The sequence below is a fragment of the Eulemur rufifrons genome, chromosome 7, assembly GCF_041146395.1.
Source record: "Eulemur rufifrons isolate Redbay chromosome 7, OSU_ERuf_1, whole genome shotgun sequence".
Taxonomy (NCBI): domain Eukaryota; kingdom Metazoa; phylum Chordata; class Mammalia; order Primates; family Lemuridae; genus Eulemur; species Eulemur rufifrons.
This window is the reverse complement of record NC_090989.1, coordinates 58,122,168-58,141,484: the sequence shown is the minus strand read 5'-3', so window position 1 is coordinate 58,141,484 and position 19,317 is coordinate 58,122,168. Positions and strand designations below refer to the sequence as shown.

The 19,317-nt window shown below is 33.3% G+C and overlaps 1 protein-coding gene across 1 annotated transcript in view; it reads left to right on the top strand.

Moving 5' to 3' along the window:
• The window catches only part of ZBTB20 (zinc finger and BTB domain containing 20), a 724,156-nt gene that overhangs the window by 485,046 nt on the left and 219,793 nt on the right, over nucleotides 1-19,317 (top strand). The window contains exon 6 of the mRNA XM_069472643.1: nucleotides 4,876-4,975. The gene's annotated coding sequence lies outside the window, so the exon portion shown is untranslated. The remainder of the gene's footprint in view (nucleotides 1-4,875; nucleotides 4,976-19,317) is intronic.

The window sequence follows — 19,317 nt, the reverse complement described above, 5'->3', positions numbered from 1 at the left end:
GGAAAACAGCCATTAGACATGTAATGTTCAGGAGACATGCCTCACTCAGGCTTCCACTGCTTGGACACATATTCATTTTAAGATGGAGTAGCTGCAAATTCTTGCTTACCAGTTTGATTTGCATAGCTCTGAGTTACATACGAATGGGACTCGTGGCAAAGCTATCATTAAAGAGAAACAAAGCAGAAGACTGAACAAAGGATACATTCTGTGCAAAGTTGGAAGTTGAGACTGTTTCAGTGATCCTTGTCATGGTAAGAAAGATGTCCGCCCCTTCCCCCCACCTAAAGAGAATAGCAGACAAGTGACAAAAGAAGGCTCCCTGGAGGTAATATGGGAGCAAAGAGTAGGATGAACTAAAAGCTGTGCACACAAACAGAGAGAAAGGAGTTGGCATGGACACGAGGAGATACCGCCAGACACCTCCATTCACAGCACAGAGATAGGTGATTAGGTTAGAATCACTTACCTCTTCCCCAGTGCATTAAAGTAGGAATAGGTCAGCCCTGGGGGAAAAAAATGACATCTTGATGAAGCTCAGTTTTCTCAGAGGCCTAAGAAGGATGTCAACACAGATAGAGCCAGAATCTTCTCACTGGCTCTTTTATATCAAATTCTTGAGTTTCTATATTTACAGATTGAAATATTTTCCAGTAAGCCAGAGAGAAAAATCTTCTGAAGGCAGTGGAAATGACTTTAGTTCTTTACTGGTTAAGAATGCATAGACTTTGGAGTGAGAGAAAACTAGTTTCAAATCTCTGTAACTTACATATTTATGGTAAAGTATTTAAATCCCTAAGTTTTAGTTCCCACATCTGAAAAGAAAATTGAGAATGCATATACCATAAACCTGTTGTAAAGATTAAATTATGCATGTAAATTGTGTAACACAGGTGGTGTCTGACAAAAGATTATTACCCAATTTTTATTCTGTGAGGACTATTGTCATTTTCTGTAACAGTCTCTAGTCACCCTTTCCAAGCTCTACCTCATTTTACGTCATTACATTCTGTCTGGTCCTTGCCATTCTACCCTCTGTTCCAGCTTTGACTTGCTTCCCCAGGTATTATAAGTGTCTGTGTCCCTGCGTAAAAGCCTCATTCTGCTATGTCCTTAAGAGTATGTTATACCTAGAATTATTTATAAATTCAGTACCAACATTGGACAAAAACTTAAAATCATAAAAAGAATACATGACATTTAGAGGGTACCATTCTTGTTTTTGAGTTCTCAAGGCCTTCTTCATCTTTTATAACATTAACCCTGAGACCATTTTATGGCAAGTGAACAAGGAACAAGCATTACTATTTTCTACCCTCCTCCCAGGAGGTAAAAACGACTTGCCAAAGTCACTCAGTGACCTCAGATGAAGAATCCAATGAGAGATCTTGAATTCTTGCTCCCAAATCTGCCACGGTATCCATTTACTATGGAAAAGCAGCCCAGTGAGGATGATCTTAAGTGTTAATTTTGTATTATGATATTACTTGAGCCACACAGTTAAAATGTTTTCTAGATTTGTATTGGCCCTCTAGTTGCCCACAGAATATAGAGAGAAGGCAGTGTAAATTCCTTTCTCCACAGCTAAAACAGTCCTTGTCACCAAAACTATCGAATGCTAGATCACATGTCAGTGTGACATAGCCAGGCCTTAGCTTCTCAGGATCTACTTGTTGCAAGTGAGTTTATGTGCTTGAAGCATATGGCCTTGATATATGATCCTGGAGCAAAAGAGCAAGGTATTTCAAGCTGGCCACAATTTTATTGACTCGCACAGGCTTGCTTTGTAGTCATTCCAATAAACTAGATGAGAAATTCTTGATGCTCCAAGCTATCCAGTCCTCAGGACTCCATTTCATGATTCAGAGTCCAACTAAACAACTCAAGAGTGCTTTTGTGTGACACTGCGACCACAGGAATAAATAATTGCTTAGTAATTCTCTTTGAGGCAGAAAATTCTAAACATGGAGGAACCATTTCCCCTTAATGGGAGCCAGAAATCCTGTAAGTGCTTGAAATGGCATTCACAAGTCTGAATGGTAAACAGATAAAAACAGGAGCGCACCAGTTGCACAAATGACTTGCTTGTCACAAACTTGTCATTGCAGTAATCTAACATTTCTTTCACAGAGCCCGATGGAAAGTATGGAACAAACAGGCCCTGCTGACGTTTTGGCTCTGCTAAGCCTTCCTCTGAGCTAAAGCATCTGCAGCATCTTCCTGTTCTAGACCCTTTATCTGCTGAAATTAGCTGATACTGTACATGTCAAAGAAATGTTTGACTATTGCATTAACAAGTTGATGACAAGCAAGTTATTCCAGCAACTGAAATACTGCTACTTTTAGCAGGCTGCCATTTTGACCTTTATTTTATTATATAGAAGAACCCTAACGGAGTCGAGCACTGGGGAGATACCAGTATTGTTGCCCCAGGCTCCTTCAAGGACCACCTATCTGGGGCTTAGGTGTGGTGGTACAGTGGGCATGCTAGGCAGTTCCATCAGAGTTATAGGTGGGATTCCTAGTAAAACATAAATGTTATGAACACATTGGACTGTTCCAGTGATTGTTATCACAGGGGTAAAATGAACTGCACAGAAATTCATTTCTTCCTGAATCCCCTGTACCACACACACGTTCACACACGCCGTTGTATGTTTTATAGAATGTTCATAGCAGGAGCCTTAAATGAATATTGTGTACATCAGCTATACACACAGTTTTTGCTAGTTCCTGGAGTTCCTCCCATTGGTAGCCGCCTCCCGCCACCTCTTCGTCATTCAGCACAATATCTGGAGCTATCTAAACCTAATCAGAGCCATGCTCCTGTCCTCTGAAAAGCACTGTATCTTCGTTGGTTTCCTCACAGAAACTTTAGGCAGCCCTCCATGATCATCAGCTCATCTCCAACCTCAGCTGCCAGCAGGGAGTGCTCGTATACTGTCCAACTTCTGACTCTCTCTGAGGAATCCTCTTCCCCTCAGGGCCCAGCCTTGATGTTCCCAGAGTGTGAAGTCCAGTCCCAGCCTTATCAGCATACAGAGCCTGGCCAGAGCATGTAATAGGAGCCTTGCTGTTGCACCCCCAGTATTCTGCCTTTGTTGGTGCCATAGGTATAGCAGCACTTGGAACAATGGAGCATTTGCCCTGAGATTTTGACCTTTCCATAAAACTGAGCTTCCCTTATTCACCAAAGTGTCAGGTGCCTTGTAGTTTTTCTAGACCCTTCAGGTCTGTTAAGGGTGCACTGATAGTGTCTTGTCTGGTTTAAAATATTGACATGAAAACTTGCATTGTCAGACTTATTTTCTGGCTGGTGCCCCAGGTACTTTCATTTTAAAAAGTCTTGTGTAAAAATGATTATCATTGTTCAGCCATGAGAACCAAATTTCTTGCCAAAGTAATGGTGGGGTTTAACTTTCTTTTAGACTTGACAAATTTAACACAGTATTGTCTCCCAGATGAAAGGTTTTATTCCCATCCCAAGTATCTCATAATGTAATCTATACCTCAGCTTTGTGGAACACCTAGCTCAGAGGACAGGTGGGAAGGGTGTGAGAAGAGGGTCCTATTTTTTACAGAGTTAAGGATATTGTCCCTGCAAAAGGAAGTAAAGATAGTTTGAGGCAGCATTTAAGGTTTCTACAAAAGAAAGTATGTGAATGAACAATTTGAATTTTAAATGGAGTATCACTGACTTTTCCTTCCTTTTTAAAGTTCCTAATAGGATTTCCATAACTATTTTATGTTTTGTTTCTTAATAGAACTTAAATGGCAAAGAAATGATATGCTATTTTGGATTCAGGAAAAGCTAAAAATCTTTTTTTGTGGGAACTCTCTTTTTAAATACACATTAGGGAATAGATAATGGCAAAAAAAAAAATGTTTTCCCTTCCTATTCAGAGAGATAGCTGGTTAGTGTGTGTGTGTGTGTGTGTGTGTGTGTGTGTTTAACATTTATTTGTTTACTTATTTGATTATTTGTTTGTTTTAAGAAAGTAAGAAAGAGAAGGAGAAAAAATCGTCTTATGCTGAAGTAATTTCATTAGATTCATAGAATTTTAGGGCTAGAAAGGAGTTTGATGATCAGGCTATGACTTTATGTTACACTCACACTTAGAGGTGTGGATGTTGAGGACCAAAGATGTTTAATAAAATGAACCAAGATGCACAAGAAGATTGTAGCAGATCTAGGCCAAACAAAGTTCTGACTTTCAATTCAGGCGTACCCTCTCAGAGATTAAAGCTTTCTTTTAAATAAAGACAATCTTATTTTAATAATTTACATTGACATTCTGAAATCTAATAGAGCATTTGCTATTGCAGCAACTAGGACTTTGTACTGCACGTGCCAACTGAGGAATGAACTTTTGAACAGGTTGAAGACATTTCTTTCAGAGTTATATTTTATCTGAGTAGTATAAGGAACTTTTATTATTTCAATTAGTTTCTTTCTTTTACTAGATTCCAAAGAAACACTTGCTTCATTCCTATTTTGATACCTGAAAACATGTTTTTTAAATGGGTCTGTTTCTTTAACAAGTATTCATTTAAGTAGGTCATGCTCTAACATTCTTGGAGATAAAAAATATTTTATCAGATTAAAAGAAATCTGGTTTTTATTCCCACTTTTAGCCATGTGTGAGTTGATCCTTATAATTGTTAATTTCAACAAAACACTGATTAAGTCAAAAAAATCAATGTTTTTGTTTGTTTTAACACAAGAAAAAAATATGCATTTACCTTCTTGCAGCTATGATAATTATATACTCTTTCTCATTTATGCAAAACTTGTTTTTGAGGGTTTCCTTTTTGTTTCGTTTCTCTGTTTTTGCATTTTCCAAACATCTGTACCGTGGTTGGTGGTGAGAGTAGCAGTGGCTGGCACTTTTCCTCCACGTTGTGAAAGAAAGAGAATTGGCTGGAATAAAACCTTGCTTTCCATATGGTTGACTTGAAATGCAGCATTGAAAAGGTATTGTCTTTTTTTCTTTTCTGACACCAGAGGTGAAACCCACAAGTAAATAACAATATTGATGCCAAATCACTTGTTGATTCACATCAGAGAAGTCCTTGGAAATGCATCCCCCACCTTATCAGTTGAAAAATCTAAATGGATGATCTTTGTGCATTGGTAGCATCTTCCTAAATCAACAATATATACCTCTGGTCACTTACTTAAAGAAAGCCTGAGATTCTATACATGTCAAGAAATTAATTAAAAGTTTTGCTTTTGATTCAACAAAATGATCACTTTTTAAGTATGTTTGGCTGTGAAGTGCTTATTAATTCCTGGAACATTGGGATCTATTGTCAGGGACAATGAGGAGAAGATGACACTAGAAATTTCCTCTACCTTGATTAATTCCAGTTAGGAAAAATAGTAGTGTTTGTCTCATAAAATTTTTTAATGTAAAATATTTCAAACATATGAAAGTATAAGGAATAATATGAAATGTAAGAATTCAGAACCCAGGTTTAACAAAACTTAATAATTTGTAATATTTGTTTCTCAACCTGTTTTTGTCTTTTATTATTTTATTATACATTACATGCAGTGAATTAGGCAAATTAAGTATATAGCTGGAAGAGCTTAAATATATATCCACGTGACAACACCCAGTCCAGACACAGAACGTTTACAATACCTGGGAAGACTTCTTCATGTCCCCTTGCAGTTGATATTCTTCAAAGTTTTAAGCAAATATTAAAAACAAGCAAAACTATTCTGACCTCTGTCATCACATATATTTTATATGATGACCTCTGTCACCACATACATTAATATTATATATGATGACCTATATCATCTTATATAATACACGGTTTATATAAAATGTATCCTTTTATATATATCACTAAAATTTATTGATTGATTCTATCATGTTAGACATTTTTTCCAGTGCTTCCCAATCACAAATAATACCACAGTTAACATTTTTATACATGTATATGCAGAGGTAGAATTGCTAAGCTTTAAGAAACATGCATTTTGAACTTTACTAGCTATTGCAAAATTTCACTTCAAAGTAGGAGTACTGATTTATATTTTCAGTAGCAGTCTATGAGAGCTTCTCCACATGCTTTACATTTGGAATGATCAGACTTTTTAAAATTTTTTGTCAGTCTCATGGGGATTTAAATAATATCTCATTTAAATTTTTTAAAATTTATAAACTGTTGGGATTTTCTCTTGTGTATTGCCTATTTGTACCTTTTGCCCAGCTTTCTACTGAGTTATTTGTTTTCCTCTTGTTATTTTGGAAGAGTTTTTGTTTGTTTTTGGTGTTGTTACTGTTGTAATGTTCTGGATTTTCATCTTTTGGGACATACAGATTACAAATATCTTTTCCCAATTTGTAGTCTTTCTTTTGACTGTGTCTTTAGTAGAATTTATTTTTTAAAAGCTTCTAGTGTTAATACAGTAAAGTTTATTGATATTTTCTTTCATGGTTTGTGTTTTTAATATCATTTGAGAAATCATTTCATATGCCAAGGTTGAAAAGAAACCTTATGTTTTTTCTAATAGTTTTAAAGTTTGCCTTTTACATTTAAATCTCTAATCTTTTTGGAATTTATTTTGGTTTATGGTATCTTACATGCACCTTACTGTATTCTTTTTCCATATGGATAATCCTAGCACCATTTAACAAATTAATCATCCTTTACTGACTAATTTGCACTGCTCTCTTTCATCTACATCACTGTTTTTAGGATCTTTAATTCATCCAGTGTACTATTTTTCTATCCTGTGGTAACACCATAGTGCCTTAATTACTATAACTTTATAATATTCTTATTATTTGGTAAGATAAATTTCTCTACCTTGTTCCTCTTTAAAATTCTTTTAACTTCTCTTGGCCTTTTGCTATTCAACATGAATTTTAGGGCTCATTGGGTAAGTTTGGCAAAAGCCCTGCTGAATTTTATTTGTAATTACATTAACTTTAGAGAATAATCTGGGGTGAATTGACATGTTTATAATGTGTCTTTCTGCCAGTTAACATACTATATCCCTCTATTTGTGATCTTCCTTCATTTACTTTAATAATGTTTTATAATTTTCACATGAAGGTCTTAAACCTATTTTGTTAAATTTCTTCTCATTTAATTTAGGTTCTTAGAACCTATTTTGTTAAATTTCTTGTATTAATATGTACAAACCTGTTTTCCATTTCATTGTTTATTGATTATTACTGTTGTATATTCAGCAATTTTGCTGCACTCTCTTCTTTTAATAGCTAAACTGCTAATTCTCTTAAGTTTTCTACATCAACATGTATATCATCAGTAAATAGTGACAGCTTTTCTCTTAAGTTCCAATTCTTAAATGTTTAATTTCTTTTTCCTGTCATATTTCATTACTAAACCTCTACATAGGTTGAAATAGTGATATTAAAAATATCTATTCTGTTTCTTACTTTAATAGAAATATTTTGGAAATGTGATATTTGCTTGGGCTTTTGATAAATCAAATTATTGTATTAATATTAAGGAAATTCTTATCATCTATTTATAATTTGCTACCATATCTAATTAGGAATATTAGTTAAATTTTACCTAATGCATTTTCTGTATCCATAATATGATAAAATTTCCCATTAATATACTATTTTATATGATATGAATATATTTCCTGATATTAAATATATCTTACATAGCTGCAAAAAATTCTACTTGGTGTATTTTTTTAATCCACTGTGGAGTTTAATTTGCTGATGTTTTATGCAGTATCTTTGCAAGGAGAGATTACTCTTTAATTTTCATTTTTTAAAACAGTTGTTGTAGAGTTTTGGTGTCATGATCCAAGCTTCATAAAATGAATTGAGTAAATTTTTTTTCTATTTCTGAAACCATTTTTATATTATAGGAATTTCCTGTTCTTAATAGTTGGTTAAACTTGTATCTAAAATCATCTGGACTTGGTTTTTTTATCAGTGGTGGGTAGGTAGTATGGGGCAGACTTTTGATTATCAGTTCAGTTTCTTCCATGTTTATTGGTTTATTCAGGTTTTCTATTTCTTCTCTAGTAAATTCTGTGAAATTATTTATTTTTAGAAAAAAATATATTTTAGAAAAATGCATGATTCACAGCTCGTCTACACTCTCAAATTTATTTGCTAAAATTATATAGTCTTATGATTTTTAATTTTTTATCTTTAATTATGTCCCCCCTCTTATACCTAGCATTATTTATTTGAGTCTTTTCTCTTTTAGTAGTTGCTGGATGTTTTTCTGTTTCATTTACTTTTTTCAAAAACTAGCTTTTGGTTTTGCTTATCTACTTTATTATATTTTATATTTTATAATTTTTATATTCTATGTCATTACTTTCTGCTTTTATCATCATTACCATTATTTTATCCTTCTACTTTCTTAAACTTTTAGGCCATTTTCCTTTTTCTATATTCTTTTTTTTTTTTTTTTTTTTTCAATTTAGTTTTACAGAATCAAAGAGTCTAACAGTATATCTTGTTAGATACAGTATGTCCTCATAATGTATACATTATTTCTTGTACAATGATATGAAATAATATGGGAAATATTCATGATAAATTATTAAGTGAACAGTGCAAGTTAAAAACAATAGTTTCATATTTTTTTCCCCACCCCCCCCCTTTCCCGAGTCAGCACCTTCAAGTGTTACCACTCCCCAAACGGTGCGCAATGCACTCATTGTGTAGGCATACCCCCATCCCCTCCCCCACCCCCCACCTCAGTCTGATGTCCAATTGGTGTCGTTCCCAGATTTGTATTTAGGTGATGATCAGGGAAACCAATTTTCTGGTGAGTACATGTGATGCTTGTTTTTCCATTCTTGGGATACTTCACTTAATATAATGGGTTCCAACTCTCTCCAGGAGAACCATAGAGATGTCGTATCTTCATCATTCCTTATAGCTGAGTAATATTCCATGGTATACATATACCACAGTTTACTAATCCAATCATGTATTGATGGGCATTTGGGTTGTTTCCACATCTTTGCTATTGTGAATTGTGCTGCTATAAACATTTGGGTACACGTGCCTTTGTTACAGAATGACCTTTTTTCCTTTGGGTATATGCCCAGTAATGGGATTGCTGGGTCAAATGGCAGGTCTACTTGAATCTGTTTAAGATACCTCCATAATGCTTTCCACAGGGGTTGCACTAGTTTGCAGTCCCACCAGCAGTGTATTAGTGTTCCTGTCTCTCCACACCCACGCCAACATGTGTTGTTTTGGGTTTTTTTGATAAAGGCCATTCTCACTGGGGTTAAGTGATATCTCATTGTGGTTTTGATTTGCATTTCCCTGATGATTAGAGATGTTGAACACTTTTTCATATGTTTGTTAGCCATTTTTATATCTTCTTTTGAAAAATTTCTATTCATGTCCTTTGCCCACTTTTTGATAGGGTTGCTTGATTTTTTCTTGCTGATTTTCCTGAGTTCTAAATAGATTCTTGTTATCAGTCCTTTATCTGATGTGTAGTATGCAAAAATTTTTTCCCATTCTGTAGGTGATCTGTTTATTCTCTGGACTGTTTCTTTGGCTGTGCAGAAGCTTTTTAGTTTAATCATGTCCCATTCATTTATTTTTGTTGCTGCTGTGATTGCCTTGGGGGTCTTCTTCATAAATTCTCTGCCTAGGCCAATGTCTGTAAGAGTCTTTCCTACATTTTCTTCTAGAATTCTGATTGTATCACGCCTAAGGTTTAAGTCTGTTATCCACCGTGATTCGATTCTTTTTCTATATTCTTGAGTTACTACTCACTTAAATATTTTTTTAAATGAATTTCAAACTCTACATTTTTCTCCATGTTTGTCATTAGCTGCATACCATGTTTTGGTATAGTTTTGTTCAATTTTAAACTTTTATTATGTTTGTTTTATTTTTAACCCATGAGTTGTTTAGAAATGTATATTTTTACTTTCTACATATATTTGCTCTATTTTTATTATTGATTCTGAATTTAATTGCATTATAATGACATAATGTGTTTTATATGGTTTTAACTGAAAAAAATTTTTTTGAAAATTCTTTTGTGAGTTTATCCAGTACATGAATTTTACTTCTGGGCTTGAAATCTGTAGATGGCTTATCTGTTTCTTTATTGCTTATTCTAAAATTTTTATGCATGTACTTAAATATATATTTTTCTGTAAAAAGCAAAACCCACTTTTTAATATTTCTGGCATTCTCCTTAATGTAAAAAAGGTACCTAGTGTGTTTTAATCTACCTATTAAGTATCATTGTGTCATTGTAATTGTTGAATAAAGTTTTAGTTTTACTTACTTGTTTTTAACCATATACAAAAGTGGTTATCAGTGATTTCTAAAATCAATGCTTAATTATATTAACTCATATATTTGAGGTATTACTGTACCCACTGTTTTTCTTCAATCTTATGGCTTCATTTGTGGGTTCATTTTTCTTATTGTTGAATTACATTTTTTAGTAATTCTTTAGTGAGGGCCCTGAGTAGTACATCTTTTTATATATTTAAAAATGGCTTTATTTTGCCTTATATCCCAGGGTATTTTTTCTCAGCATTTTAAAGATATAACTCAATTGTATCTTACACTATTGTTCTGTCAACTGTTCTTAATTAAGAGAAATCTGCTATCAATCTATTTTCATCTCTTTATAGGTAATGTTTTTTTCTTCTGGTAGATTTTAAAAGTTTTGCCATGTCCTTGATCTCTTGTAGTTAGTTTCTCTGAAATGTGTCTGTGTGGATTTGTTTTGAATTATCAGTTATGAACTTGGGATACTTACTAATCTCAGGACTCCAATTCTAGCAAATTCCCAGCTATTATCTTTTTTCTTATTATTTCTTTGTCATTGCCTCCACTTTCTTCTTCTGGAGTTCTTATATGTTGGTGTTTCCCAGCCAGGTTACAACATCTCAACTGCTATTTAAATTTTACTTCCTGTGATTTTTTTTTCAGAGTAAATTCTTTAACATTATCTTCCAATTCACTCAATTCTCCCCTTGAAGTTGCCTTAAGTTATCCCATTTATTGTACTTTTATGTTAATGAACATTTTAAGTTAAGATTTCTTATTGATTTTTTAATCTTATTCACCTATTTTTATTTTATTGCTGTATGTTTTTATTTAATAATTTCTTAGTTTTTATAGGTATGATTACTTTATTTCTGAGCATTTCAAATATATTCATGTTGAGGTCTTTGTCAGATAATGTTATGGAATTGAATTTGTCTGGAATAAATATTCCAATTATTGATTTTTTTGGTCATTTCTCATACCATAGATTTCTTGCTATGTTTTAGAATTTTGTTTTGTAGGTTAATGTTGATCATAAGGCATTTTTGTCTCATCTCCTACTTTTCTTTCTCTTTTTTGTTTCTTTGTTCACACGTCCCTGACTAATGGCTTTACAGATGATTCTGCCTGGATCCCTGCATTCCTAGTCTCAATCCAAACCCTACAGTGGTACCTCTCAGCTTCATTCCTATAAGAGTATTTTATCATAAGGCTATGTTTCATTCATCCACCTCTCTAGTCCTGTAGCTCTGTATGAGCTATTGCCCCAGGCAGCAGTTGACCAAATGTTTGCAGCCACTTGCTGAAGTAGTAAGCCAGGCCCAGGTCTACCGTTTCATATGGAGCATTTTGGATCCCATTATTCTCAAGAGCTAGACTTCCAGCTACCTCTTTGTGTTTCTGCATCCAGATTTCAGCAGGCCTTTGGCGTCAGCTCCATTTGTTCCTTTTAGCTTCTTTGTATAAATGATCATCTTTTTAAGTCTGACTCTGTCTCTATGGTCTTCTCATTTTATATTTTTTCAAATTTCTTCAGTTAACAACATATCTTGGACAACACTCCTTTGATTTTTACCTTTTATTTAGATACATCATTTAAAAACAAATAATATTATAAATTACAGTTATTAAATGTTTAGTTGTGCTTGGCACTGAGCTTTATATATGTTATTTTTTTCAATCCTTTCTACAATCAGGTATTCTTATTCTCATTTTATATAGTTAAAAGTTAAGGTAAACAGGCTAATCTTTCCCCCATATGGAACCAGTTATAACTAGTATAATGGCAGATGTAACATTTGTGGGTGTTTTGTTTGTTGGTTGTTTTTTGATTTCAAAATATTAAGGGGGTACAAATGGTTTTGTTACATGGATACCTTGTATAATGCTTACGTCAGGGCTTTCAGTGTGCCCATCACCAGAACAGTGTCAGAGTATCTCAGGAATGGAAAAACAGACATAACATCTGAATCCTGTTTTCTCTACAACCAAAACTACGATGAGATTTTGTGGTTTTTCAAGAAAAACTTATATTATGGTATTTATTTTTAATAGGTTAATTAAATTAATATTTATTTTTGTAAAAAATATATCTGATCCTACCCCAGAAATCTTTTTAGATATTTGTTGTGTCTTTATATGTCCTTGGTCTTCTCTCCCTCACCCCCTCATTCTTTATCTTCCTCTTTTGATATATGATTATTTTGTTTGTTATCAAACTAGCAACTTGGACATTTTAAAGCATAGTTTATTCTTTTAGTAATGATTACTGTTACTTTTCTTAAAAACATTCAGAACTATTTTCTTTAATATTATTAATGAAATAATATGCTGTATAAAATGAGAAATTTACAATGCTGTTTCTTCATCTATCCTATTACCCAATTTCTTATGTTTTATTATAATATGTCAGATATAGATTATCAATTTTTAGGATATAGTATTGGAGAGGATAATATTATTAACAAAAATCTGAGTCACTTATTTTGGGTAGTAGAGAGCTTCTAGCACAAAGTAGGTGTTTAATAAATATTTGTTGAATGTTAAAATACTGTACCTGTTTTGTGTACACATGTGTACACAGAAAAAAACATAGCTGAGATCTCTTTAGAGTTTCCCTTTGCTGCTGGATGAGCTACCATTTCATTTAAACCTTAGATTTTATAAATTCTTGAACCACCATATGATTTAATAAGTTCTATTTCTGTCAATTCTTCTGTTAGGCAAACACATGCTTCATGAACCAGCCCTTTGCAATCAATGAGCTTCTATCCAAGTTAGCGCCATTAATGGCTATTTCCACATTTGCCCCTTCTTCCCTGCCTCACTTCCACAAATAACAAATGTCTTTAACAAGTCCCATTCTCGCTTCAGTAACTACAGTTAAGTTTTCATTTGGCAAATACTGTGAGATTCTTGAATATAAATAGCAATATTTGTATCTTATTAAATGACTAACAGCCTATAGTCTTCCAGTGTAGCTCATGACGTGTACTATTTAAATAGAGACATTTTGAAGTAGTTTCTATTGCTTTATTTTTCAAAAGTAGTTCTTAAAATACCCAACTATAGTCAAAAGAAATTCCTTATATGAATTTGTTGGGAAAATTGGATTTTTCATTGATATTACCAAGAAAATTTGTGAAGTTCTGCAACACACTAGAATAAAAACACTGTGCTTCTGTTATAGCAAAGAAGATTAAATAACACAGTATATAGTAGCAAGAATAAAAGCAAAGGATAAACTGCATCATTTGCTGATGTGAAAATTTTATGAAAATTTTAATGACACATTTGATAAATTTATAAGACGTACATATTATTTGTGTTATAAGGACACTCAAGCCTTCTATGTGGCATGATTTTAACAATCTTTTATACATAACAACAGATTGAAATTAAACTGTCTTCCTAGCTATTACTATTTTTAAGGTTGTGAAAGTGATTTTTATTATTCTTTATTTAAAAGGTACTGAACCGACAATCAGGAAACTTGGTTTCTAATCCCAGTGCTGTCACTCAGCTGGCTCTGTGACCATGAGTAATTCATTAAACTCTATGGCCACTTCTTCATTTGTAAACATAGACAGTTGGGATTGATGCTTTCTTTGGAAAGCCTCATCCAGTTCTTGTGTTCTAGTATTCTGCATTGTCTATTATATAAAAATATCCACATATGAAATTGTAACTGAATATAGGTTCCATATAACAATAACCTAAGTTATTTAACAGAACTTATAGGAAATATCCAAGAAGGGGATTAATTTACCCGGAACAGGGCAACTGAATGTAGATGATAGATAAATATCCGGCAGCTATCATAGTTTCTTGATCAGAATATGATGAAAGCATTACTTTCAAAAGTATTGTTGGGCATTAGGGCATAGAATGAATCAGAATGGAAGAAATCTGGAATATGGAGCAGGCAGACATGACACCATGGTTCAGAATGAGGTAAGGAGAGTTCAGATTATGATGATATAAGCAGATATGAAGGAGAAGCAACAGATACAAAGATATCTAAGATATCTATTGATTTAAAAAGAACATCTAAAAAGAATATAGAAAGAAAAATCATGAAAAGGGAAATACAAATGTCTAATAAACCTATGAAAAAGTACTGTAACTCACTAGCACTCAAAGGCTCAAAGACATGATTTATAAAAAATAAAAATTCTCAATGGTGGTAAGTATGCAGTAAAATAGGCACTCATATGTAATGATGATAAGGAGATTTATATTGACATAAATTTCTGCAAAGTAATATGACATTATATTATCAAAAACCTTTCTTTAGAAATGTATCCTTTCACCAAGTAATTTCACTTCAAGTCATCTATCTATAGGAAATAGAATCTCAGACAAAGATTTATGTATAAAAATGTACATTACAATGTCATTCATAAAAGAGAAAGAAGAGAAAAATAATCTTAAATTTCAAAATCAGAGAAATTATTAAGCCAATTATGTAATATCCATATATGTCACTATATTTTATATATATAAATTACATAGTTCTCAAAGATATTTTAAAGAACTTTTTATTAGGAAATATTTATGAGATAATGTAACTAAGAATACCTGGTCCAAAAGAAACAAATAAACTCGTATGACTAACATGTTCCCAAACTTAAAAATGAAAGTTTTTGGTTATCATGGAAGAGAATACATTAAAATGTGAAGAGCACTTATCTCTGTATGCTGGAATTGAGTGACATTTTATTTCTTTTTTTTTCTTTAACTTTCTAAATTCTCTAAAAATATTCCAATGACTAGAAAAATAAAAGTTTTAAGCTAGTAGCAATCTAAATAACAAATCTCAAATTTTAAAATTCAACTTAAGGAAAGAATACATGTCTAATTCCAATTTATCCAGTTTCTGAAATATAGGGATATATAGATTTTTAGTTTCCCCAATCTGAATCTCATCATATTGTTTGTATTGCCCAGTGTTTCTCAGAGTTTCTCTTTTTCTTTTTTGGATCCTTGTACCTTTGTCTTAGGTGATTACCCTGCACTTTGACATTCTAGAATGTTATTTTCTTTAGAATCTTATTTCCTTCAATCAGTTCTGACATTAATATGCTAAAACCACATACACATGTATATGAGATCATCTTCTCTTATCACAAGGGAAAGAATCTAGATAATTCTTTATGTTTTCAAACATTTTTAACTTCTAAATTTCTCTTGTAAAAATTTGTCAATCTAATAATAGCATTTTGAGTAATTGAAACAAATGAAAATAAAGGACACAGTCAATATGTCATTGTAGAGTCATTTTTATTGGGTGAAATAAAGTACTACTGATAAAATTTATTAGGTACCCATCTCAAGAATAGAATCTCAGCTGCTCTATGTAAGAATGAATAAACATAACAACTTACTTGGCTCTGTACCCAGAAATTTAGCCAAAAAAGAAACCCAGTTGGACGCCAGAAAGAATGAACCAGATAAAGTTTAATCAGCTCAAAATATACAAGTAACTTAGTCTGCGCCTTTTCTAACAAAATTGTACAAGTAAAAATATAATCTTCTTTAAAATCTGAATTCCTTACCTTAGCCAATGGCACAGTGCTAGAGTAACTAAAAGTTTCCAGACCTCACCCTCTTTCCATTCTTCCAGGAGAATGAACCACCCTCTCTCCCTATGGCCTCCACTACATAAGTTAACCCAGCACCATTTATGCACAAGTTCATCTCTTTTTCAGAACTGTAATTATAGTGAACACAGAGACCCTGTCCTATTTATCGTTGTTACTTCAAGTTCTGGCAAAGTGCATGATTGTTGAACAAACTAAGAAAGTATTCACGACTCAGTATTCAACGATTTCAGTCTCTATAAAATAATCTAAGAGGAATGTTCCTTGGATACAAATGTTTACACCTTGTATGTTATTATATAATCAATATTAGTAGCATCTAGAGAAGTTCCTTTGGAATGATAATATCACCAAATTATGGACATCTTTGGGAGAAAAATCTTTCAAGAACATATTTTACTGCAAGGAATAAGAGTTAAAATACGGTAGTATCATTCTTAAGAGCTCTTTCAATTATAAGGAGGACACCCACAACAAGTTACTAAATCTCTCCGAATCTCAATTTTCTTATCTGAAAGATAGAAAGAGAAATAATACTTAGTTCATGGCCTTTGTTGTGGAAATTGGATGCAATACTACATATCCAATAGCGTCATGCCAAGCTAAACCTGGGCTGTTTTTACTAGAGTTAGTGCCTCCCTGGACTTGCACATGCATCTTGACAACTGGGACAAAGCATACAGGTCTACTAGCAGGACTGTCACTGGATGTAGAATTAGAGAGTTTAAGTGCATAAGCCAGTGTTTTCAGGCTTTTTAGTAGCATAGGAATAACTTGGGAAACTTGTTTAAAATGGAGATCTTTGAGTTCCTCCTCAAGAGATACTAATTCAATTGGTTTGCTCTGGAGTAAAACCCTGAAATACGTCTTTTTTTATATGCTATATAAAAAGTGACTCTGGTGCAGCTGGTCCCAGACCAAGCTTTGAGTAATCCTGGCATCATGACTCCATCTCAGCTTTGATCACAGACCACCTCTAGCATCCTTCCCCGGGATTCACCCTGCTCAATGCTATGTGGCTTTGCTACCAGAAGCTCTGTTGCCTCCATGCCCTTGCCCCACCCCCCTGAAGCCAGAAGAGAAGACTAGGAAAGGCATAGTCAATTGAGAAAACCCGAGTAGCTATACTAAATTATCTGTCATTTTCTATTATTTGAACTAATGATCTGCATTAGTCTAAAAGTGGGCTGACCTGAGAGGTAAGCTTGAACTTTAGAACAATGGTTTCCTCCCAATAACTGTGGATGACTGGCTATAGTGAAGTTTATCTCCTGTTTTTTATGGAATTGCTATCTATAGAACTTAGATGAAAAAGCACAATTGAAGTGCAAAGTGTTAAATGCATGCTTCGATTTAGTCAATGCATTTGCACATTGAAGTAATTAGGATGTATTTAAAAGCATTCTGCTTATAATACTTTGTTCTCCATTTCCTACAAATCAAATTAGTGAGGGGTAGATTTGATTTTGACATCATTTTGAAAATATTTTCTTTCTTTTTTAAATTTCCTTAGTATTACATTTTTACAAAGTTCAAAACACAACCAACTGTGACTAAATTCATAAAAACAAAACAAAAAGTCCAAAGTACAAGAAAATGAAAAACAGCACAGGGTAATATGCAGTAGAACAACGTAAATCATACCTCACAAATATAGTTGTAATAACACACCTTATCCATGTCTGATCAATTAATAACAAATACGTATTGAGATAGCAAATAGCTCATTCTTTTACTTAGATGAAATTTATTCATCTCAGTCCAAATAAATGTGAAAAGGCAGCCAGATCTACTTAGAAAAATCTTAACCATCTCATATTTTCATTGTAATATATGTAATGCAATGAATATATGTGAAGAAAGAGTATAAGAGTGCTTTCCTTGCTTGCTAACAAAGCATTCAAGCAAGATTATTTATTTTTTAAATAAAGTTAGATTTGGCAGAAACAAAAAAAGGTTATGGAGCTACGTAGCACAGACAAAGACAGAGCTGAGTTTAAATTCCAACTCTGCACACTGTCTGAATTATCTCAGGCAAGTTACTTTACGTCCTTTATTCTCAGTTTTCACGTCTGTGTGGACAGTAATATCTATATTTCAAAGTTGTTTTAATAATATCTAATAATGTATTTCAGGAGCCTGGCATTTAATATATATTCAATAAGTGACAGTTATTACTACTAAGTCCGGAAGTAAAATTTGGAGGGATAAGAACCCAAAATCCTCGGAGGAAAAAAACTAAACAAAAATATTCTATGATCTCACTTTCCCAGAGGCTATTTACACAAGTCACAGATTTTATCCTAGGACTTTATCAGGATTCTACAGAGTGGAATGTTTTGCCCTTGTAATCTTCTCTCCTCCCAAATTGTTTCCCTTATTGCAAATTAATGACCTCAAAATTTATGTTGAGAAATACCCTTTATACCATTGAAGTGCATAATTGAATGAGCATACTTTGCCAATACAAATTATTATCATATTCTTTTATTAAAGATAAACAGTATTTTGGACTGGGCTCAAATAAGTCTAATTCTTCCTATTTTTTCCATACTACTTTTGTAGTTCTAGAAGTATATATATTCATGCATAGAAGTGAAGGTGGGAGAAAGAGAGAATGAACAAGAATAATAAAATCATCTGTGCTTCTTAGGACCCAGAGAGAGTCTTAGTGACAAGTTCTGTGTTTCATATTTAGAAAGTGCTCATTAAACGGTTTTTGAATTAAGTAAATGAGGAAAAACAGAATGCTAAGAAAATATTCGTACGGCATAAAGGAGCCAACTCAAAAGTAATATATGCAGGTTGTAGGCAGAGAGCTCAAAACCTACTGTGGGTGTCAACACCTCTTTGGTTAGGTTGGCTCCATATGGAACCACAGCCATCTCTATTTAGAGTCACTGATTCTTAGCTGGAGAAGGTAGCTAAGCCAGGAGAGCTGACTGACCAGTCAGAGAGCCAGGGAATGTCAGAGCTCAAAGGAAATAGGGAGATTTTCTAATTCAAGGGCCGCATTTCTCAGCTGCAGAAACTGAATGATTTGCAAAACACTTGGTGGCATAGTTTTTTGGGACTAAAACTTGAGTTTCCTCACTCTAGTCCAATTTATTTCATATTGTACCATGCTGTCTTTGTGTCTTCCAACTGCCTGTCCACGTGAGAGTTCCCATCGATCCACAGTGGCCCCTCTTCCTATACCTAAAACAGTACAACAAAGCATCCAGCAATGCCTCTGATTAGAATCATCTCATCTATTATGGCATTTTCCATAGAGCCTAAGAGATGCTTCATTTGACTCTTAAGGTCAATTTTTTCATCAAGAAATAAATGATATTAAATTTTTATTGACCATTAACAACTCATCCAAATTATTTTAGCTCCTTTTCAAGTGATTATTAGCTAGACATAAAGAGAATGGAGAACAAAGAACTTTATAATTT